Raw genomic sequence first — 24,290 nt, 5'->3', positions numbered from 1 at the left:
CCTAACAAGGGGAAGATAATTACATAAAGAGTGTCAATGGTTATCCCAGGGAATGGGTGCCGCTGAAGCTCTCCAGATAGAGAAACGAGACCCCAACGCGTTTCACCTAGAACTTTCTAGGCTCATCAGGGGGTGATCTCAATACAATCATAGATATACAAATATGATACTTAGCTCCAAGCAGGATACCAATGGTTTTGTTGACCACCAGAAATAGGGCTGTCCTACTGTAGGTACCTAGAGAGGATGTATATATTCAATCAGTATAGAGCCGGCATCCTTCAGAGAAGATATCTATTCATACGAAGCCAAGATACATCCAATCAAAAAGAAAAAAGAGAAAAAGGCCTACTTACATGTGGACAAATGATAAAGTCCCAAAAACCAAATCGCTTGAGCCATAATATGTATAGCCGCTGTTGCGCTATTTATTTGAATTGATGCGCTTTCCCAGAGCTGACGTCCGGACGCCGGAGACTTACTTCCGGTATTCGGACCGCACTCTGAAGCACACGCCTTCCTTTCTGGGTAGCTTCCGGTGACGTGAAACGCACCGTGGACCGCATGTAGTTCAATGTGTCAAACCCAGGAACCGGAAGTTCTTATACGTCACTTCCGGATTCATGATGGAACGCACACTGAGACGCAAAATGTCTTAACCACTTGCCGCAACTGTAACGCCGAAAGGCGTCATCGCGGCGGCTCCCCCAGGCTACGCTAACGCCGATTGGCGTCATCTCGCGTGAGCCGAGATTTCCTGTGAACGCGCGCACACAGGCGCGCGCGCTCACAGGTACGGAAGGTAAGAGAGTGGATCTCCAGCCTGCCAGCGGCGATCGTTCGCTGGCAGGCTGGAGATGTGTTTTTTTTAACCCCTGAAAGGTATATCAGACGCTGTTTTGATAACAGCGTCTAATATACCTGCTACCTGGTCCTCTGGTGGTCCCCTTTGTTTGGATCGACCACCAGAGGACACAGGTAGCTCAGTAATATGTTGCACCAAGCACCACTACACTACACCCCCCCCCCCTGTCACTTATTAACCCCTTATTCACCCTTGATCACCCCTGATCACCCCATATAGACTCCCTGATCACCCCCTGTCATTGATTACCCCCCTTACCCCCCTGTCATTAATTACCCCCCTGTAAATCTCTATTCAGACGTCCGCATGATTTTTACGGATCCACTGATAGATGGATAGGATCCGCAAAACGCATACGGACGTCTGAATGGAGCCTTACAGGGGCGTGATCAATGACTGTGGTGATCACCCCATATAGACTCCCTGATCACCCCCCTGTCATTGATTACCCCCCTGTCATTGATCACCCCCCTGTAAAGCTCCATTCAGACGTCCGCATGATTTTTACGGATCCACTGATAGATGGATCGGATCCGCAAAACGCATATGGACGTCTGAATGGAGCCTTACAGGGGCGTGATTACTGACTGTGGTGATCACCCCATATAGACTCCCTGATCACCCCCCTGTCATTGATTACCCCCCTGTAAAGCTCCATTCAGATGTCCGCATGATTTTTACGGATCCACTGATAGATGGATCGGATCCGCAAAACGCATACGGACGTCTGAATGGAGCCTTACAGGGGCGTGATCAATGACTGTGGTGATCACTCCATATAGACTCCCTGATCACCCCCCTGTCATTGATTACCCCCCTGTAAAGCTCCATTCAGATGTCCGTATGATTTTTACGGATCCACGGATACATGGATCGGATCCGCAAAACACATACGGACATCTGAATGGAGCCTTATAGGGGGGTGATCAATGACAGACATTTTTTTGGCCCAAGTTAGCGGAAATTATTATTTTTTTCTTACAAAGTCTCATATTCCACTAACTTGTGTCAAAAAATAAAATCTCACATGAACTCACCATACCCCTCACGGAATCCAAATGCGTAAAAATTTTTAGAGAATTATATTCCAGACCTCGGAATAGGGCCCCTAGAATGCCAGGGCAGTATAAATACCCCACATGTGACCCCACTTCGGAAAGAAGACACCCCAAGGTATTCCGTGAGGGGCATATTGAGTCCATGAACGATTGAAATTTTTGTCCCAAGTTAGCGGAAAGGGAGACTTTGTGAGAAAAAAATAAATAAAATCAATTTCCGCTAACTTGTGCCAAAAAAAAAAAATTCTATGAACTCGCCATGCCCCTCATTGAATACCTTGGGGTGTCTTCTTTCCAAAATGGGGTCACATGTGGGGTATTTATACTGCCCTGGCATTCTAGGGGCCCTAAAGCGTGAGAAGAAGTCTGGGATCCAAATGTCTAAAAATGCCCTCATAAAAGGAATGTGGGCCCCTTTGCGCATCTGGGCTGCAAAAAAGTGTCACACATCTGGTATCGCCGTACTCAGGAGAAGTTGGGCAATGTGTTTTGGGGTGTCATTTTACATATACCCATGCTGGGTGAGATAAATATCTTGGTCAAATGCCAACTTTGTATAAAAAAATAGGAAAAGTTGTCTTTGCTGAGATATTTCTCTCACCCAGCATGAGTATATGTAAAAAGACACCCCAAAACACATTGCCCAACTTCTCCTGAATACGGCGATACCACATGTGTGACACTTTTTTGCAGCCTAGGTGTGAAAAGGGGCCCACATTCCAAAGAGCACCTTTAGGATTTCACAGGTCATTTACCTACTTACCACACATTAGGGCCCCTGGAAAATGCCAGGGCAGTATAATTACCCCACAAGTGACCCCATTTTGGAAAGAAGACACCCCAAGGTATTCCGTGAGGGGCATGGAGAGTTCCTAGAATTTTATATTTTTTGTCACAAGTTAGCGGAAAATGATGATTTTTTATTTTTATTTTTTTCCTTACAAAGTCTCATATTCCACTAACTTGTGACAAAAAATAAAAACTTCCATGAACTCACTATGCCCATCACGAAATACCTGGGGGTGTCTTCTTTCTAAAATGGGGTCACTTGTGGGGTAGTTATACTGCCCTGGCATTCTAGGGGCCCAAATGTGTGGTAAGAAGTTTGAAATCAAAATGTGTAAAAAATGACCAGTGAAATCCGAAAGGTGCTCTTTGGAATATGGGCCCCTTTGCCCACCTAGGCTGCAAAAAAGTGTCACACATCTGGTATCTCCGTACTCAGGAGAAGTTGGGGAATGTGTTTTGGGGTGTCATTTTACATATACCCATGCTGGGTGAGAGAAATATCTTGGCAAAAGACAACTTTTCCCATTTTTGTATACAAAGTTGGCATTTGACCAAGATATTTATCTCAGCCAGCATGGGTATATGTAAAATGACACCCCAAAACACATTCCCTAACTTCTCCTGAATACAGAGATACCAGATGTGTGACACTTTTTTGCAGCCTAGGTGGGCAAAGGGGCCCATATTCCAAAGAGCACCTTTCGTATTTCACTGGTCATTTTTTACAGAATTTGATTTCAAACTCCTTACCACACATTTGGGCCCCTAGAATGCCAGGGCAGTATAACTACCCCACAAGTGACCCCATTTTGGAAAGAAGACACCCCAAGGTATTTGCTGATGGGCATAGTGAGTTCATGGAAGTTTTTATTTTTTGTCACAAGTTAGTGGAATATGAGACTTTGTAAGAAAAAAAAAAAAAATCATCATTTTCCGCTAACTTGTGACAAAAAATAAAAAGTTCTATGAACTCACTATGCCCATCAGCGAATACCTTAGGGTGTCTACTTTCCGAAATGGGGTCATTTGTGGGGTGTTTGTACTGTCTGGGCATTGTAGAACCTCAGGAAACATGACAGGTGCTCAGAAAGTCAGAGCTGCTTCAAAAAGCGGAAATTCACATTTTTGTACCATAGTTTGTAAACGCTATAACTTTTACCCAAACCATTTTTTTTTTACCCAAACATATTTTTTTTATCAAAGACATGTAGAACAATAAATTTAGAGAAAAATTTATATATGGATGTCGTTTTTTTGCAAAATCTTGCAACTGAAAGTGAAAAATTTCATTTTTTTGCAAAAAAATCGTTAAATTTCGATTAATAACAAAAAAAGGAAAAATGTCAGCAGCAATGAAATACCACCAAATGAAAGCTCTATTAGTGAGAAGAAAAGGAGGTAAAATTCATTTGGGTGGTAAGTTGCATGACCGAGCAATAAACCGCTAAAGTTGTGGAGTGCCGATTTGTAAAAAAGGGCCTGGTCTTTAGGGGGGTATAAACCTGTGGTCCTTAAGTGGTTAAAGAGTGCCGAGGATAGCGTAGCAATAATATAATCGTTATTAGAACATGGGCTTATTGATGAGGTAAGGATCGCCAATAGACTCCATGTTTTAAAATTTGCAACCAAAAACGGCCAGGAAAGTAATGGGACAAGCACTGACGAATGTCTCCCATGGTTCTCATGGATGATCGCAAAAAGATAACACTCACCTGGGTCATCTCCCTGATAACGATAAAAGAGAGGGGGAGGACACCAAATTATGAAAGATATGGCGAACTAATATTTGTTTGCCAGTTACAGGATGCTTTTCGCATCAATCAAGCCAGTTCAAGGGCAACATAAAAAGTTACTACTGAAGGAAGCTATATATTAAATGGACCAGAGATTCAGATAAAACATGTGAAGTTTAATCTTTCATTACCCCCCGAGGAACAATTTCTGCGGGATGCAGGCTCTATACTGAATGAATATATACATCCTCTCTAGGTACCTACGGTAGGACAGCCCTATTTCTGGTGGTCAACAAAACCATTTGTATCCTGCTTGGAGCTAAGTATCATACTCAGTATCATATTTGTATATCTCTGATTGTATTGAGATCACCCTCTGATGAGCCTAGAAAGTTCTAGGTGAAACGCGTTGGGGTCTTGTTTCTCTATCTGGAGAGCTTCAGCGGCACCCATTCCCTGGGATAACCGTTGACACTCTTTATGTAATTATCTTCCCCATGTTAGGGTCTAACAGGGACTGGATAGTATTAGGTTCGGGGACAGGGAACCTCCACCATCAGGGGGTCGCCCTGGGCTAAGCAGTCTGTAGGGCAATTAGGGTGAGATTTGTCTGCCCTTGCCCTCTCTATAAGACCTTGGTCCTCTCCTCCAAACCCTTCCCTCTATCCTGTTACTATGAATGTCTTCATGGGGGTTTCGACTCCCCTGTAAGAAATTCAAGTATCTGCATGTCTCTTTGCACAATATAACGGTATATATATATATATATATATATATCTATACCCCTTCTAATACAATAAAGGTAATTTTAAAAGTCACTTTATTTAGTTGATTAAATCCCCTTTGATATATATGTGACAGAGTATCCAATTATAAATCCCAATGGTTGTTGGTGTTTTCCTAATTTAAGTATGGCCAGTTTCCTAACAGGCACTTTATTTACTGAAGACTTAATCAATGAAGTAAAAGATATATTTTCGGACAGGGAAGTACCGGGTCTAACCTCATCTGCAAGCTGCAAAATAGTTTTTAAGGATCTGTATCAGGGTTATAAGGAAAATATAAAATCATGGTGGGAAATCAAGTCGATTGAGAATTATTTAGAACACAAAATCATCCCGAAAGGCTTACGTATCCCTTTAAGACTGGCAGAACATATTCAGTCTTCTGAGTTTATAACTAAATGGGAGCAGGAGATTACTTGTAGTTCACTAAGGCTGATGGCACTCCTCCTTGATGAGGAAAAAAAGAGTCTTTGAACACACGTCAGATAAATTGAAGAGGCTTATCGAATCGGCCCTTAAACTTAAAACTGACCTAGACTTTGACAAAAGGGAATCTTCCTTGCAAACGGCCGTGGAGAGATTTCAAAACCTCATCAAGGAGAGAAAACACAGACAATTTATTAAGGATTTGGGGGAATTCTGAGAAAATAGGGCCTACATCTTTGTAAAAAGCAATAACTCACAGACCGAGTCCGAAGTATCTTCGTCTGAGCCTGATTTTTCTGACTCCGAGGGCACAGGTATCTCCAAAACCAGAGGAATAATTAGAGGAGGCCGATACTCAAGAGGACGTAGATCTGGTCAAATATGGCGGGGATGGAGGGGACAGAGAGCCAATTGGGGGGGACAAGGGGGCGGACAGTCAGGTCTCATGCCGTCAGGGCCCCAGGGCCGTACCCCAACAGACAGCACACTACAAAAATCCCCCCCCTACCTTCAGCCACCACTCTTCCTTTACCTGCCTCAACCTCTACCTCATCTTCCTCTTTTTTAGCCAAAGGACCGGTCTCCTACCAGTTAAGGGATCGCAGCAGGAACAACTGACAGACCAATTGCAGGTAATTAATCTTTCAGATTACAGCCTGACGGTAGCCGAGATGAGCCTTCTACAGAGGGGACTGTCCTTTGTCCCCACGACTAAACATGACACCTTTACGTGGGTCAAGGATCTCAATCCATTTGGGATAAAGTTAAAATGGCACAAATTTTTTAGAAACCCCAATAAAAAAATGTGTTTGGATCTGGGGATTAATCTAGAGGATTATCCTGATCTCCAAAATCTTATGGAGTTATGGGAAGAGGGTGTAAGAACACCAGGAAAGGGCCCATTCACGGAACTACGCCCCCTGAGTACCAAACTGCCACCCCCGGTCAACACTAAACATATTGATATTGTGGCGAAACCAACCTCGCCACTGGGTTTTGGAGAGGCCTGTTTATCAGACTCTTGCCCCAGGATTATGGGCCCTCTCATCAGCCCATGCAAAACTTAAACCCCATGGCGATTTGACGGTGGTTGTGGCATCTGAGCGCTCAGATCCAAGCCATATGGGGACATGTGGGGTTTTGAGATGTGTGACAGAACCATCTGTCTGTGTAATTGTATTGTATGTTATGTGAGGGTACCCAGTTAGCTCATTTTATTGTATTCATGTTGTCTGAGTGCCATTCACCTAATAATATGCACTCAGACTTGAGCTGTCTGGGAATGTGTTAAATGTCTATGTGTATTGTAAAGGGTGGGACATTGTATGTTTGAGTAAGTGATGTCTGTTCCATTGTCCCCACGTGTGTATTGGTGATTTCTCTTTGTCTTGAGAGATAATTGGATTACGCCTCGGGTGTCTCCAGGGCAGAGAGGAGGAAACCATGATGCATTGTGGGGATGTATTGTCTCTGTAAAACCTGCTTGAGCCAGATTGCCATGTTGCCAGCCAGGGCCCAAAAGATACTTTTACTAACTTTTCAACCCCTGGTCTGATTCATGCCATTTTGTAATATGTTGTTCCCCTGAATGGATTGATTGTGAATATGTAATTTTTATGTGAATGTGATGTATGGTTTTAGAGTTATGAAAGTTAGGTAGAAAGTATGTTTTAACTGTATGTGTAATTGAGTTTCCTCTCAGGATAAGGGGAGGGAATATGTGGGATGTAACTGAGATGTGATTGGTTGTTTTATACCTCCCTGTGGGCAGTCCTGTATTTGAAAAGACTGTAATAAAAACCAGGCTGGGTGTACCAGCACCTCAGACCACTGCTTGACCCTCAACACGGAGCCTTGTCTCGTTATTGGGGGGATCCGCTGTATGCTGTCAGAGACTGATTGCCAGGAGTGTAAGCTGATTCCTGTTCGTCTGCTAGCAGCTATTCGTGAGGTTCCAGTTTGGAGTGCTACTTTGTATCCAGTTCGGGAGTTTGTGTTCTGCAGTAGCTGTGCCTGTCTCTCAGAAAGGGGCACATCGCCTAAACGGATATTAACCCCTTGTCTGCCGAAACGGTCCGTTACAGATATCTTTCTACGTTTGGTCATTTCAGATATAGAACAATTACAAACAAATGAATTCCATCGTTCTAATTTGTCTGTCTTCGAATTCCAAGTACTAAGGAATCTAGAGAAGAATAAAAATGTAATTATTAAACAATCTGACAAGGGTGGCAATTTGGTACTCCTAGATCACCCCAAGTATAAACAAATGTGTCTGACATTATTAAATGACAAACACAGCTATAAAAAAAATTCCCTCAGATCCAACTGACATTTTTTCTTGCAGACCTGACAGGAATTTTGGTTCAGGGTTTACAACAGGGAATCATCAATAAGACTGAATTTGAGTATTTACTTCCAAAAGCCCCTCAAACGCAACGTTTTACTGTCTACCCAAGATACACAAAGGGGTACACCCCCTTAGGGGTCGTCCAATCGTGTCCGGTATAGATTCCCTGACGCACCATAGTGGAATCTATCTTGACAAGGTTCTTCAAGACTTTGTCTGGACGTTACCATCTTTCACTAGGGATACGATGGATTTCCTCCGTAAAATAGAAACCTTAACCATTAACCCCAACAGTATCTTGGCTAGCATAGACGTGGAATCACTTTACACGTCTATCCCGCATGATAGAGGAATCTGAGCTATTACCTACTTTTTAAATACCAGAGGGACCCAGTTTCACCTACATAATGAATTCATCTTACGTCTCCTGGAATATACTCTAACCCACAATTTTTTTCTGTTCAACGGCTCTTTCTACTACCAGCTCAGGGGGACGGCGATGGGAAACTCCTGTGCCCCTACTTAGGCTAACCTCCTCCTGGGCTGGTGGGAGGATAAACACGTCTTCCCAGATCAGCACCAATGGTGGAATGACAATATCTCCTTTTGGACTCTTTACATTGACGATGTGTTTCTGATCTGGGAGGGCAGTATATCTGCCTTTCATAAGTTTATCAATACCCTAAATCAAAATGATATCGGTCTGAGCTTCACCTTTGAAACTCAGACTGAACAAATCACGTTCCTCGATGTGGTTGTGAGAAAAACCGAGGGGACCCTGAGCACGTCGGTACGTCAGAAACCAACAGCTACTAACAGCATCCTTCACTGGGATAGTCACCATCCCACTGCCGTGAAGAGGGGTATCCCCAGGGGACAGTATCTGCGGGTCGGCAGAAATTGTTCCTCGGGGGGTAATTTTTACTCGGAATCTAAAAAATAAAAAAATAGACTGACACAGAGAGGTTACCCACTGAACCTCCTGAGGGAGTCCTTTCAGTTTGCAGAGTCTAGGAAGAGGGAGGACCTTCTGATACCAAAGTCCAGGGACAAGACAGACGAGGGTCTGATACGTCTGATTTCCACCTTTGACTCTGGTAACAGGGAGGTAGTATCTATTCTGAGAACGTACTGGCCAATAGTCACGATGGACCCGGATCTAGTACAGGTGATTAAGGAATATCCCCAGGTTACCTACCGGAAAGGCAGTTCATAGTCACTACGAGGGTCCCAAAAGATAGGGTACCTGGCTAGACCGAAAGCCCCTGGGCGTCTTTAAATGCGGATCCTGCAAAGCCTGTAATTTTATTAACATCACAAAGACCGTAACCTGTTCCGTCACACAAAGTCCCTTTTCTATCCGGGACTTTGCGAACTGTAAAATGAAGGGTGTAGTATACATCTGCCAATGTACATGTCCTATGGACTATATAGGCAAAACTAAAAGAGAACTTCGAAGAAGGAGCTGCGAACATATTAATGATATAAAAAAATTAAAAGACACGCCTGTAGCTCATCATTTTAATAACTACCATATGGGTGATGTAGGTTCTGCACGCTTTTCTGTGTTAGAAGTGGTCCCTCTTCCTAAAAGGATGGGCGACTGGGACAAGAAGATCCTCAAAAAAGAAACAGCATGGATCTATCGATTTCAGTCCCAGTCCCCCCTTGGGCTCAATGAAAGATTAAACTTCACATGTTTTATCTGAATCTCTGGTCCATTTAATATATAGCTTCCTTTAGTAGTAACTTTTTATGTGGCCCTTGAACTGGCTTTAATGATGCGAGAAGCATCCTGTAACTGGCGAACAAATATTAGTTCGCCATATCTTACATAATTTGGTGTCCTCCTCCTCTCTTTTATCGTTATCAGGGAGATGACCCAGGTGAGTGTTATCTTTTTGCGATCATCCATGAGAACCATGGGAGACATTCGTCAGTGCTTGTCCCATTACTTTCCTGGCCGTTTTTGGTTTGCGAATTTTAAAACATGGAGTCTATTGGCGATCCTTACCTTGTCAATAAGCCCATGTTCTAATAACGATTATATCATTGCTACGCTATCCTCGGCACTCTTTAAGACATTTTGCGTCTCAGTGTGCGTTCCATCATGAATCCGAAAGTGATGTATAAGAACTTCCGGTTCCTGGGTTTGACACATTGAACTACCTGCGGTCCACGGTGCGTTTCACGTCACCTGAAGCTACCCAGAAAGGAAGGCGTGTGCTTCAGAGTGCGGTCCGAATACCGGAAGTAAGTCCAGACGTCAGCTCTGGGAAAGCACATCAATTCAAATAAATAGCGCAACAGCGGCTATACATATTATGGCTCAAGCGATTTGGTTTTTGGGAATTTATCATTTGTCCACATGTAAGTAGGCCTTTTTCTCTTTTTTCTTTTTGATTGGATGTATCTTGGCTTCGTATGAATAGATATCTTCTCTGAAGGATGCCGGCTCTATACTGATTGAATATATACAGTACAGACCAAAAGTTTGGACACACCTTCTCATTCAAAGAGTTTTCTTTATTTTCATGACTATGAAAATTGTAGATTCACACTGAAGGCATCAAAACTATGAATTAACACATGTGGAATTATATACATAACAAACAAGTGTGAAACAACTGAAAATATGTCATATTCTAGGTTCTTCAAAGTAGCCACCTTTTGCTTTGATTACTGCTTTGCACACTCTTGGCATTCTCTTGATGAGCTTCAAGAGGTAGTCCCCTGAAATGGTTTTCACTTCACAGGTGTGCCCTGTCAGGTTTAATAAGTGGGATTTCTTGCCTTATAAATGGGGTTGGGACCATCAGTTGCGTTGAGGAGAAGTCAGGTGGATACACAGCTGATAGTCCTACTGAATAGACTGTTAGAATTTGTATTATGGCAAGAAAAAAGCAGCTAAGTAAAGAAAAACTAGTGGCCATCATTACTTTAAGAAATGAAGGTCAGTCAGTCAGCCGAAAAATTGGGAAAACTTTGAAAGTAAGGGCTATTTGACCATGAAGGAGAGTGATGGGTTGCTGCGCCAGATGACCTGGCCTCCACAGTCACCGGACCTGAACCCAATCGAGATGGTTTGGGGTGAGCTGGACCGCAGAGTGAAGGCAAAAGGGCCAACAAGTGCTAAGCATCTCTGGGAACTCCTTCAAGACTGTTGGAAGACCATTTCAGGGGACTACCTCTTGAAGTTCATCAAGAGAATGACAAGAGTGTGCAAAGCAATAATCAAAGCAAAAGGTGGCTACTTTAAAGAACCTAGAATATTACATATTTTCAGTTGTTTCACACTTGTTTATTATGTATATAATTCCTCATGTGTTAATTCATAGTTTTGATGCCTTCATAGTCATGAAAATAAAGAAAACTCTTTGAATGACAAGGTGTGTCCAAACTTTTGGTCTGTACTGTACATCCTCTCTAGGTACCTACAGTAGGACAGCCCTATTTCTGGTGGTCAACAAAACCATTGGTATCCTGCTTGGAGCTAAGTATCATACTCAGTATCATATTTGTATATCTATGATTGTATTGAGATTACCCCCTGATGAGCCTAGAAAGTTCTAGGTGAAACGCGTTGGAGTCTCGTTTCTCTATCTGGAGAGCTTCAGCGGCACCCATTCCCTGGGATAACCATTGACACTCTTTATGTAATTATCTTCCCCTTGTTAGTGTCTAACAGGGACTGGATAGTATTAGGTTCGGGGACAGGGAACCTCCACCATCAGGGGGTCCCCCTGGGCTAAGCAGTCTGTAGTGCAATTAGGGTGAGATTTGTCTGCCCTTGCCCTTTCTATAAGACCTTGGTTCTCTCCTCCAAACCCTTCCGTCTATCCTGTTACTATGAATGTCTTCATGGGGGTTATGACTCCTCTGTATGAAATTCAAGTATCTGCATGTCTCTTTGCACAATATAACGGTGTGTATATATGTATGTGTGTATATATATATATATATATATATATATATATATATATATATATATACCTATACCCCTTCTAATACAATAAAGGTAATTTTAAAAGTCACTTTCTTTAGTTGATTTAATCCTATTTTATTAAATCACCTACTCTCCTTCCAGTTTTTACCTTCTCCATGCCACATACTGATGACCCTTTCCACTTGCTGTTGTGTACCTCCAGGTAATGTTTGGATAGGGGAATACCCTCATATCTTCTCTCAATATTGTATATGTGTTCCTTTATACGTTCCTGTAGTGGTCTTTTTGTTCTGCCTATATATATTTTTTCACATGGGCAGATTATTCTATATATCACACTTTTACTGTAGCATGTGATATGTTTTATTGTGCTAGGGTGACGTCAAGCTTTTTTTAATAGGAAACGTGCTGCCGGCCATGGCACGTTTTCCAACTACACAGGCTGACTGCTTCTACCGGACTGGAGGATCGGGACAACTATCAAGTATTCACCACTACACATCAACATCACGGACTCTCCTCTACGAGTTCAGGTAGGCCTGAGGTGTGACATATAGATACTTTTTACAACTTAGAGAACAGCAGACAAGGTAGAACCCTGCTTCTAGTCACTGGTACTTAGGTACAGTCAGAGAGTAAGGCCCCTTTCATACGGGCGAGAATTCCGTGCGGGTGCAATGCGTGAGGTGAATTTATTGCACCCGCATTGAATCCGGGCCCATTTACTTCAATGGGGCTGTGCAGATGAGTGGTGATTTTCACGCATCACTTGTGCGTTGCATGAAAATCGCAGCATGTTCTATATTCTGTGTTTTTAATCAACGCAGGCCCCATAGAAATGAATGGGGCTGCGTGAAAATCGCATAGTATCCGCAAGCAAGTGTGGATGCAATGCGATTTTCACGCATGGTTGTTAGGAGATTATGTTAGTAAATTGATTAAAGTCAATTCACTGTATTATTTTCCCTTATAACATGGTTATAAAGGAAAATAATAGCATTCTTAATACAGAATGCTTAGTAAAATGTTTCTTGAGGGGTTAAAAAATAAAAACAATTACCTCACCTCATCCACTTGATCGCGCAGCCGGCATTGTCTTTTTTCTTCTTTGAGGACCTGCAAAAGGACTTTTGATGATGTAATCTTCATTCAGCAGGACCTGCGCTGACGTCGCCGCGCTCACCACATTGTGTCATCAAAGGTCCTTTTGCAGGTCCTCAAAGAAAAAGAAAGATGACAATGCCGGCTGCGCGATCAAGTGGATGAGGTGAGTTAATTGTTTTTATTTTTTAACCCCTCAAGCAACATTTTACTAAGCATTCTGTATTAAGAATGCTATTATTTTCCCTTATAACCATGTTATAAGGGAAAATAATAACATCTACACAACACCGAACCCAAACTCGAACTTGAGTGAAGAAGTTCGGGTCTGGGTACCACATTCAGTTTTTATTCACGTGTGTGCAAAACGCATTGCACTCGCGCAGAAAAAACTGAACAACAGAACGCAATCGCAGTCAAAACTGACTGAAATTGCATGCCTACTCGCACAATTTTTCCTGAACGCACCTGCATCGCATCCGGCCCTCACCTGCGACTCCCGTGTGAAAGAGGTCTAAGAGCAGGAATTCTTATTTTACTTCAAATTGTCATTGCAGCACTGACCCTCCTTGCAGCATTCTCACAACACTTTTTAAAGGGTTGTCTGAGTTATTTTTTTGTTCTTTGTATGTTTCTAACTAGGCAAATGAAAGCACTTTACAATTCACTTACTTTATCTCCAGTTGCTGCTTTTCTCAGATTTCACTCAGGGTCACATAACCTGTGATGTCAGCCTATCTCCCTGCTCTGATGATGTTTTGTGCACAAGCCTGAGAGAGCAGATCTGTGCCTGTACACCAGATGTCACTTGCTGGCCACGCCCCCTGCACTTATTGCTGCTTATTGCTCTCTCCCTGGATTCTTGAGGAAAAACATTAACCCCTTCAGCTGCACAGACTCAGCGCTGAAGGCTTAACTGAGTAGCTGTAGGCAGTAAGGAGACAAATTCTGCGCAAAGGAGCTGACAGAGTTCTGCAGATCATTGCACAAGAAAAGGCAGGGGGAAGATCCTGTGTGTATCAGCAGTGTCATTGTACAGCTGGAACTTGTAGTCCTGCAAATACAACATACTCCTGAGTCTATAACACCAATATAAGAGCACTGGCCTTAGAGTAGCTGTGAGGTAGCTATAAAGCAGATAACCCCTAAAAATACACTACACAGCAATTGATAATAGAAAAACGTTTATTGTACAATTACCAAATATAATAAAATACATGTATAGGTGGCTTATACAGACACAGGACAAAACACAGACTACATATACTTTGTCAATAAATAGTTGCAGGTAATCCCAAACACTCCCGAAACTAACAGCAAGAAATAAATCTCACTGGACAAATATATAAAGTGCAAAGTGCATAGATGAGAGAGTAACCAAGGGAGAATCAACTGCCAATTGTATACAGATCAATGTAGTCCAGGCCCCGACGCGTGTTTCACTATCGCTTCCTCCAGTCTGTATAAGCCACCTATACATGTATTTTATTATATTTGGTAATTGTACAATAAACGTTTTTCTATTATCAATTGCTGTGTAGTGTATTTTTAGGGGTTATATGCTCCTGAGTCTCCTAGCAGGCTGACATGTCATTCAGGGAAGCACTTGTATTCACTTCCTTTGTAGGGGGAGGGGGGGGGGGGCAGAGATTGCTGTTATTGCAGGTAAACAAAGTGCCAGAAGAGAACCAGGGAAATGAGGAGATATAGATTTTATTTAGCCTAAAAATTTCTTAGCTTAGTTATACATTGCTGCCCATCAGATTTACAGTGCTATATTTTTTTTTTCATAACTTGGAAAACCCCTTTAAGTGTATATTAGACGGCAGATCATCTGGCAGTCTAATACTGCCTCCAATTGCCTAATGAACGAGCAAAAGCTTGTTCATCAGGCAATTCAGATCTTTAAGCATGCTGAAAAATCTGGATTTGCCAGTTGAAGATAGTGCTGGCACACCGCGGTCCTGCATGGGGATGAACGATAGCAGAAGGATCGCTGCTCCCCATGCTGTAGAGAACATCGCTGCATGCCCTCTGCTAGCTATTTGGCGACTGCCGGGAACAAACGCTTCCCCCCCGACAATCGCTTGCAGCATCGGGGTGTCTAATACAACCTTCATTGTTTTCCTTCTTGGCTCTGTTATTCCGGTGTATATGGGCAGCTCAGATCTTGGCATCAAGGAAAGTATACTTTTAAAAGGGAAGTATTGATTGTGCTACAGCAGAAAAATATTAATAAACAACTAGTAGTGGCAAGAGCAGGATTTAAACTCCTTGTCCGGTTGATCATCTCAGAAAAGGAGGAGCTTCATGGACATAGAGAGGGACAGATGATGCAACAAGGTGCTAATGCCTGCCCTCAGTGCAAACAGCTCTTCAACATTTATGAACAATAAAGGGTTACATGGCATTAAAAGGGGTTATCCAACCCCTATAATGACCCCCCTAATGCCTGGGTCCCTCATATAGGTTATACTTACCTGGCCCCCCAGCGACTGGGGAGCAGCCAATAGCAGAGCAACTCAATAATTATGGCTCTGATTCTGTAGTTTACAGAAACACCCCATATGTGGTTGTAAACCGCTGTACGGGCACACGGCAGGGTGCAGAAGGAAAGGAATGCCATACGGTTTTCGAAGGCAGATTTTGCTGGACCGGTTTTTTGACACCATGTCCCATTTGAAGCCCCCCTGATACACCCTTAGAGTAGAAACTCCAGAAAAGTGACACCATTTTAGAAACTACGGGATAGGGGGGCAGTTTTGTTGGTACTAGTTTAGGGTACATATGATTTTTGGTTGCTCTATATTACACTTTTTGTGAGGCAAGGTAACAAGAAATAGCTGTTTTGGCACCGTTTTTATTTTTTGTTATTTTCAACATTCATCTGACAGGTTAGATCATGTAATATTTTTATAGAGCATGTTGTCACGGACGCTGCGATACCTAATATGTATACTATTTTTTTATTTATGTAAGTTTTACACAATGATTTCATTTTTTAAACAAAAAAATCATGTTTTAGTGTCTCCATAGTCTGAGAGCCATAGTTTTTTCAGTTTTTGGGCAAATATCTTGGGTAGGGTATGATTTTTGCAGGATGAGATGACGGTTTGATTGGCACTATTTTGGGGTGCGTATGACTTTTTGATCGCTTGCTATTACACTTTTTGTGATGTAAGGTAACAAAAAAATGCTTTTTTTACACCGTTTTTGTTTTTTTACGGTATTCACCTGAAGGGGTTAGATCATGTAATATTTTTATAGAGCAGGTTGTCACGGATGCGGCGATACCTAATATGTATACTATTTTTATTTATGTAAGTTTTACACAATTATTTCATTTTTGAAACAAAAAAAATAAATCATGTTTTAGTGTCTCCATATTCTGAGAGCCATAGTTTTTTCAGTTTTTGGGCGATTATCTTAGGTAGGGTCTCATTGTTTGCGGGATGAGGTGATAGTTTTATTGGTACTATTTTGGCGTACATACGACTTTTTTTATCACTTTTATTACTTTTTTTGGGAAGTAAGGTGGGCAAAATTTCAATTTCATCCTATTTATTTATTTATTTTCTTTTTATGGCGTTCACCGTGCGGGTAAAGTAACATGACTGTTTTATAGATCAGTTCGTTACGGACGCGGTGATATCAAACATGTTTAGGGAATTCAATTTTTTTCATTTTTAATCAGTGATAAATGTGTTTTTTGATTTTTACTTTTTTTTTCACTGCCTTTAGCAGCCTCTTATCAGTACCATGGAGAGCCAGACGCCTGTGAAGGCGTCAGGTTGCCATGGTAACCATCGCTCGCTGCCACAGCAGAGCAGTGGGTGATGGGGAGGGAGGGGGGCCCCCTCTTTCTCCCATCGGGGGCTGAAAAGGCACAGAAGCCCCCGATGGGAGAGCGAGGGAGCTCCCTCCCTCTTAACCTTTTAGATACAGCGGTCCCTACGGACCGCGGCATGGAAGGGGTTAAACGCATGACAGATGTCAGGTGTTTGAAGCAGAGTTTCAGCAATGTGCTGACACTCTGCAAACCGCTCGGCTATCCTGAGAGAGGGGGCGGGCGGATGATCGCATGCCTGCCCGCCCGCCCAAGCAATACCCGCACCGCCCGCCCTCCCTGCCGCACTCCCCGCACCCCTTCCCCCCCCGCTGTGCCCGCCAGCAGATAACAAAGAGGGCAGCAGGGGGGTTTAAACACTAAAATAAAGGTTATTTGAAGTTTCTGATTCCCGCGGTCACAGACCGCGAGGATCAGAAACTTCCGAAACCGCAGCAAACCGCAGGTCTGAATTGACCTGCAGTTTGCTGCGATCACCGACATGGGGGGGGGGTCACAGGACCCCCCGGCGCATTTAGCCAAGGTGCCTGCTCAATGATTTGAGCAGGCACCGGGTTCCAATCACCGCCTGCTGGGCGGCGGTGGTCGGAACTATAAATGACGCACCGGTACGTCATGTGTCCTTAACCGCCTCCGGACCGCCTAACGCAGGATCGCGTTCCGGAAGCGGCAGTCTCAGGCAGAGTCACGCATATACGCGTCATTTCGCGAGACGCGAGATTTCCTGTGAACGCGCGCACACAGGCGCGCGCGTTCACAGGAACTGCAGGTAAGTGGAGTGGATCTACAGCCTGCCAGCGGCGATCGTTCGCTGGCAGATGCGATTTTTTTAACCCCTAACAGGTATTTTAGACGCTGTTTTGATAACAGCGTCTAATATACCTGCTACCTGGTCCTCTGGTGGTCCCTTTTGCTTGGATCGACCACCAGAGGACACAGGCAGCTCTGTAATAAGTAGCACCAAGCACCACACTACACTACACTACACTACACCCCCCCCTGTCACTTATTAACCCCTGATCACCCCATATAGACTCCCTGATCATCCCCCTGTCATTGATCACCCCCCTGTAAGGCTCCATTCAGATGTCCGTATGTGTTTTACGGATCCACGGATCCATGGATCGGATCCGCAAAACACATACGGACGTCTGAATGGAGCCTTACAGGGGGGTGATCAATGACAGGGGGGTGATCACCCCATGAAGACTCCCTGATCACCCCCCTGTCATTGATCAACCCCCTGTAAGGCTCCATTCAGACGTCCGTGTGTGTTTTTTACGGATCCACGGATCCATGGATCGGATCCGCAAAACACATACGTACGTCTGAATGGAGCCTTACAGGGGGGTGATCACCCCATATAGACTCCCTGATCACCCCCCTGTCATTGATCACCCCCTTGTAAGGCTGGCTCCATTAAGAGGTCCGTATGTGTTTTGCGGATCCACAGATCCATGGATCGGATCCGCAAAACACATACGGACGTCTGAATGGAGCCTTACAGGGGGGTGATCACCCCATATAGACTCCCTAAACACCCCCCTGTCATTGATCACCCCCTTGTAAGGTTGGCTCCATTCAGAGGTCCGTATGTGTTTTGCAGATCCACGGATCCATGGATCGGATCCGCAAAACACATACGGACGTCTGAATGGAGCCTTACAGGGGGGTGATCAATGACAGGGGGGTGATCACCCCATATAGACTCCCTGATCACCCCCCTTTCATTGATCACCCCCCTGTAAGGCTCCATTCAGATGTCCGTATGTGTTTTACGGATCCATGGATCGGATCCGCAAAACACATACGGACGTCTGAATGGAGCCTTACAGGGGGGTGATCAATGAAAGGGGGGTGATCACCCCATATAGACTCCCTGATCACCCCTCTGACATTGATCACCCCCCTGTCATTGATCACCCCCCGTAAGGCTCCATTCAGACGTCCGTATGTGTTTTATGGATCCATGGATTGGATCCACAAAACACATACAGACGTCTGAATGGAGCCTTACAGGGGGGTGATCAATGATAGGGGGGTGATCACCCCATATAGACTCCCTGATCACCCCCCTGTCATTTATCACCCCCCTGTCATTGATCACCCCCCTGTAAGGCTCCATTCAGACGTCCGTTTGTGTTTTGCGTATCCGATCCGTGGATCCGCAAAACACATACGGACCTCTGAATGGAGCCTTACAGGGGGGTGATCAATGACAGGGGGGTGATCACCCCATATAGACTCCCTGATCACCCCCCTGTCATTGATCACCCCCCTGTAAGGCTCCATTCAGACGTCCGTATGTGTTTTACGGATCCACAGATCCATGGATCGGATCCGCAAAACACATACGGACGTCTGAATGGAGCCTTACAGGGGGGTGATCAATGACAGGGGGGTGATCACCCCATATAGACTCCCTGATCACCCCCCTGTCATTGATCACCCCCCTGTAAGGCTCCATTCAGACATTTTTTTGGCACAAGTTAGTGGAAATTGATTTTTTTTTTGTTTGTTTTTTTGTTTTTCTTACAAAGTCTCATTTTCCACTAACTTGTGAAAAAAAAAAAAAATCTCACATGAACTCACCATAACCCTCACGGAATCCAAATGCGTAAATTTTTTTAGACATTTATATTCCAGACTTCTTCTCACGCTTTAGGGCCCCTAAAATGCCAGGGCAGTATAAATACCCCACATGTGACCTCATTTCAGAAAGAAGACACCCCAAGGTATTCGCTGAGGGGCATATTGAGTCCCAAGTTAGCGGAAAGGGAGACTTTGTGAGAAAATAAATAAATATCAATTTCCGCTAACTTGTGCCAAAAAAAAAAAATCTTCTATGAACTCGCCATGCCCCTCATTGAATACCTTGGGGTGTCTTCTTTCCAAAATGGGGTTACATGTGGGGTATTTATACTGCCCTGGCATTTTAGGGGCCCTAATGCGTGAGAAGAAGTCTGGAATCAAAATGTGTAAAAAATGCCCTGTGAAATCCTAAAGGTGCTCTTTGGAATGTGGGCCCCTTTGCCCACCTAGGCTGCAAAAAAGTGTCACACATGTGGTATCGCCGTACTCAGGAGAAGTTGGGCAATGTGTTTTGGGGTGTCATTTTACATATACCCATGCTGGGTGAGTTCATGGAAGTTTTTATTTTTTGTCACAAGTTAGTGGAATATGAGACTTTGTAAGAAAAAAAAAAAGAAAAAAAATCATCATTTTCCGCTAACTTGTGACAAAAAATAAAAAGTTCTATGAACTCCCTATGCCCATCAGCGAATACCTTAGGGTGTCTACTTTCTGAAATGGGGTTATTTGTGGGGTTTTTCTACTGTCTGGGCATTGTAGAACCTCAGGAAACATGACAGGGGCTCAGAAAGTCAGAGCTGCTTCAAAAAGCGGAAATTCACATTTTTGTACCATAGTTTGTAAACGCTATAACTTTTACCCAAACCATTTTTTTTTTTTACCCAAACATTTTTTTTTTATCAAAGACATGTAGAACAATAAATTTAGAGAAAAATGTATATATAGATGTCGTTTTTTTAAAAAAAAATTACACTTGAAAGTGAAAAATGTCATTTTTTTGCAAAAATTTCGTTACATTTCGATTAATAACAAAAAAAGTAAAATTGTCAGCAGCAGTGAAATATCACCAAATGAAAGCTCCATTAGTGAGAAGAAAAGGAGGTAAAATTCATTTGGGTGGTAAGTTGCATGACCGAGCAATAAACGGTGAAAGTAGTGTAGTGCAGAATTGTAAAAAGTGGCTTGGTCATTAAGGGTGTTTAAGCTAGGGGAGCTGAGGTGGTTAAGTACCAGGACAACATGCCGTACCGGTACGTCATGTGTCCTGAAGAGGTTAAAAACCAAAAAGGAAGTCCATGTCTAAACGTTTAGGATCATAGCATACTGATCCTTACTCATGACAAGGATAGACTACACAGGCTTAGATTTATATAGTGACCAGCTGAGAAAATCAGGTGACCACAATTAACCTCAGCCACACCTTCATGCAAATAAAATACACAATGTTCTTATGTTTCAACGTTTCAATAAAAAACAATCCTAAAAACAATGTTGCACAAAGAGTCAATAATGAAAAATCAAGTCATGTCTGCGATTGAATCCCTTGGGAATGCATGAACCCATACGAAAGATCCAAAAGGATTCCCTATTCAGTAATTTCCTACTGTGGTCACTTCCTCGAACTGGGGGATTAACTCTTTCAAGTCCCTGAACCTGCATCCCCGTAACATCACCTCCATGAACAGCCGCGTAGTGTGAACTAACCGCAGACACATTTCTGAATCTAGAATCTGGAATGTCCGAAATGTGTCTGCAGATTCTAACCTTGAGGCTGTTATTGCAGGTGGCACAGGGAGCATGTAATACAATAAAACCACAAAATTTGTGATGCAATTGATGTATTGCTTTAATTCAAAAGATTGTTGGTTGGCAATAGAAACGATGTGACACCCAGTTTGAATTGCTTTACAGCAAGTACATAACCGATGGCCACATTTGAAATTACCCTTATGTCTCAGCCAAGTGGGTAGACCCCGCTCTCTATCAGAGAACAGGGAAGGGCTCACTTTCTGTGCCAGAGTGGGCGCTCGACGAGCTACACACTTAACACCGGCACTGGCAATGTCAGCCCACTGCTCGTCACAACTAAGAACAGGTAGATGCTTCCTGATTATTTGGCAGATACGTGAGTATTCCAAGCTGTAGGTAGTGGCGAAGACTGGGACTTACAGATTTTTATGATTATGGGACTTATTTTCAGGGAAAATCAGGTCGGAACAGGATTTACTGAGGGCATACTCTCTGGCTGATTTTAGTGCATAGCCAGAGAATTTGCGGTCAGAAAGACGGCTAGCAATCAAATCCATTTCTCTGCGGCAGGCTGCATCATTAGAGCAATTACGTCTTGCTCGAATAAACTCGCCCTTAGGCATGTTTTGAATAACATGGCGGGGATGGCAGGATGTTTCTAGGAGTGTGGTGATGCCTGCCGTCTCCTTACAGAAAGTGTGGGTGACTGACAATTGATTTTTCTGCAGAGCCTGTTAATAAAAGGTCCAAAAATGTATGCATGTATGAATAAGTCCCTCCTATAGCGCCCCCAGTAGTAATAAGAATGCCTATAATGTCCCTACAATGCCCCCAAAATTTATACTTACCCCTACTGTTATAATGCTCACCCTGAAGTATTTATATTGCCGCTTGCAGTGCCCCCTGTAGTTATATTCGTCCCTCCACCATACAGTCCCATGTAAATAACATCACACTATCTCTCCTGCCCCCTCCAAAATACAGTCCTATGTAAATAAAATCACTCCCCTCCCTTCATCCTCTCCAACATACAGTCCCTTTTTAATAACACTATTTCCCTCCCTCCACCATAGAGTTCCATGTAAATGACATCACACCATCTCTCCAGGCCCCTCCAATATACAGTCCCATGAAAATAACATCCCTCTCTATCTACAGCCCCCTCCAAAATACATACCCGTGTATATAACTAGAGATGAGCGAATTTCTCAAAAATTCCATTCGGCTGGTTCGCCGAACTTTACGAAAAAATTTGCTTCGATCTGAATTTATTTGCGGCGAATCGCGTTAAAAAATTGCTATTTCCTGGCTGCAGAGAGCCTTTATATGGATGTAGAACACTGTGCCTTGCAGTAACACGCATAGGGAGTCTGCTGAGTTAGTGAAATAATACTGTCAGTCAGTATGACATGTAGATGACAGGCGTTGCTATTAGAATCACTGCACACTTCACTTATTTGGGCAGTCACGGGGCCAAAATTGACCAAATAACTCAAGTATTAACTCAGTCTTACAGGTCCATGTTAGCGTCAAGAAGGCTACAGAGTGGCAAAATGACAGAGTCCGGAGGTGGCGGGAGCATGAGGAGGCAACAGAGTGGCACAATGACACAGTGTGCAGGTCGCAGCAGTATGAGAAGGCCACAGAGTGGCACAATTACAGATTTTGGATAAAAGACTGAGGGCACAGATTGTTGAGAAAGATGCAGATGGAAAGTTATATGTAGAGCTGTACGACGGTAACCTACAGATTAATGCAGCCCTCAAAAGCAAGTTGGGTTTGTCGGTTCCAAAACCTAAATTAGATCGTGGGGCGGGTGATCCATCCAAGACCTTCAAGCAGTAGCATGATACCACAGAGTGGCAAGATGACATAGTGTGGAGATGGCAGCATGAGGAGGCCACATAGTGGCACAATAACAGAGTCTGGATAAAAGACTGAGGGCACAGATTGTTGAGAAAGATGCAGATGGAAAATTATCTGTAGAGCTGTACGACGGTAACTTGCAGATTAATGGAGCCCTCAAAAGCAAGTTGGGTTTGTCGGTTGCAAAACCTAAATTAGATTTTGCTGGTGATCAGTCTAAGGCCCTTTAAACAGCAGCATGATGATAAAAATGAGTGGCAAGGTGACAGTGTGGAGATGGCAGCATGAGGAGGCCACATAGTGGCATGGTGACATGGGGTTGAGATGGCAGCATGATGCAGCAGCATGATACTACAGAGTGGCACAGTTACATAGCGTGGAGATGGCAGCAACAGCAGCAGCATGATACCACAGAGTGGCACACTTACATAGTGTGGAGATGGCAGCAACAGCATGATACCACAGAGTGGCACAGTTACATAGCGTGGAGATGGCAGCAACAGCAGCAGCATGATACCACAGAGTGGCACAGTTACATAGCGTGGAGATGGTGGCAACAGCAGCAGCATGATACTACAGAGTGGCAAGGTGACATAGTGTGGAGATGACAGCAGCAGCATGATACCATAGAGTGACAAGGTGACATAGTGTGGAGATTAGAGATGGCCCTGCGGTTCGCCCAGCGGTCGTTTCGCGGCGAACTTTGCGTGTTCGCGATTTGCTGAACATGCGAACATATGGCGATATTCGCGCCCACCATATTCTTTTACATTGTGAAGAACTTTGACCCATGACACACCCATCAGGTGGTACAGGACAGCCAATTGAAAAGTTTCAGCACATGGACATACCCCCTACCTTATGAATAAACCTGATCTGGCCGCCATTTTACATTCAGTCGTTTGCCAGTGTAGGGAGAGGTTGCTGTGTGGAGCAGGGACAGGCTGTTAGGGGCACCAAACATTAGCTAATAGGGCCACAAAAGTCCTTTTAAGGACTGGTATAGGTGTGCTATCGATAGATGTGATACACAGAGGGGTGCGATATACTAATAATATACTTTTATAATGAGTCAAAAACACATAGATAGATCTATATAGTGATCACCTGGAAGTCAGGGGCTAGGGGCTTACTAGGGCCATTTTTATATAGGGTAAGGTTCAGGGCGGGTGGTCTGTGGTTA

General features: G+C 43.6%; 1 long non-coding RNA gene across 1 annotated transcript; it reads right to left on the bottom strand.

Moving 5' to 3' along the window:
• Positions 1-1,836: 1,836 nt before the first annotated feature.
• On the bottom strand, positions 1,837-19,601 carry LOC120989646. Its single transcript, XR_005776287.1, has 2 exons — positions 19,549-19,601; positions 1,837-1,958 (listed from the first exon to the last, which is right to left on the bottom strand). It is a non-coding gene; the product is annotated as an uncharacterized LOC120989646 (long non-coding RNA).
• Between the last annotated feature and the right edge of the window lie 4,689 nt (positions 19,602-24,290).

Source organism: Bufo bufo, chromosome 2 (genome assembly GCF_905171765.1).
Source record: "Bufo bufo chromosome 2, aBufBuf1.1, whole genome shotgun sequence".
NCBI lineage: Eukaryota > Metazoa > Chordata > Amphibia > Anura > Bufonidae > Bufo > Bufo bufo.
This window is presented reverse-complemented; position numbering and strand designations above follow the sequence as displayed.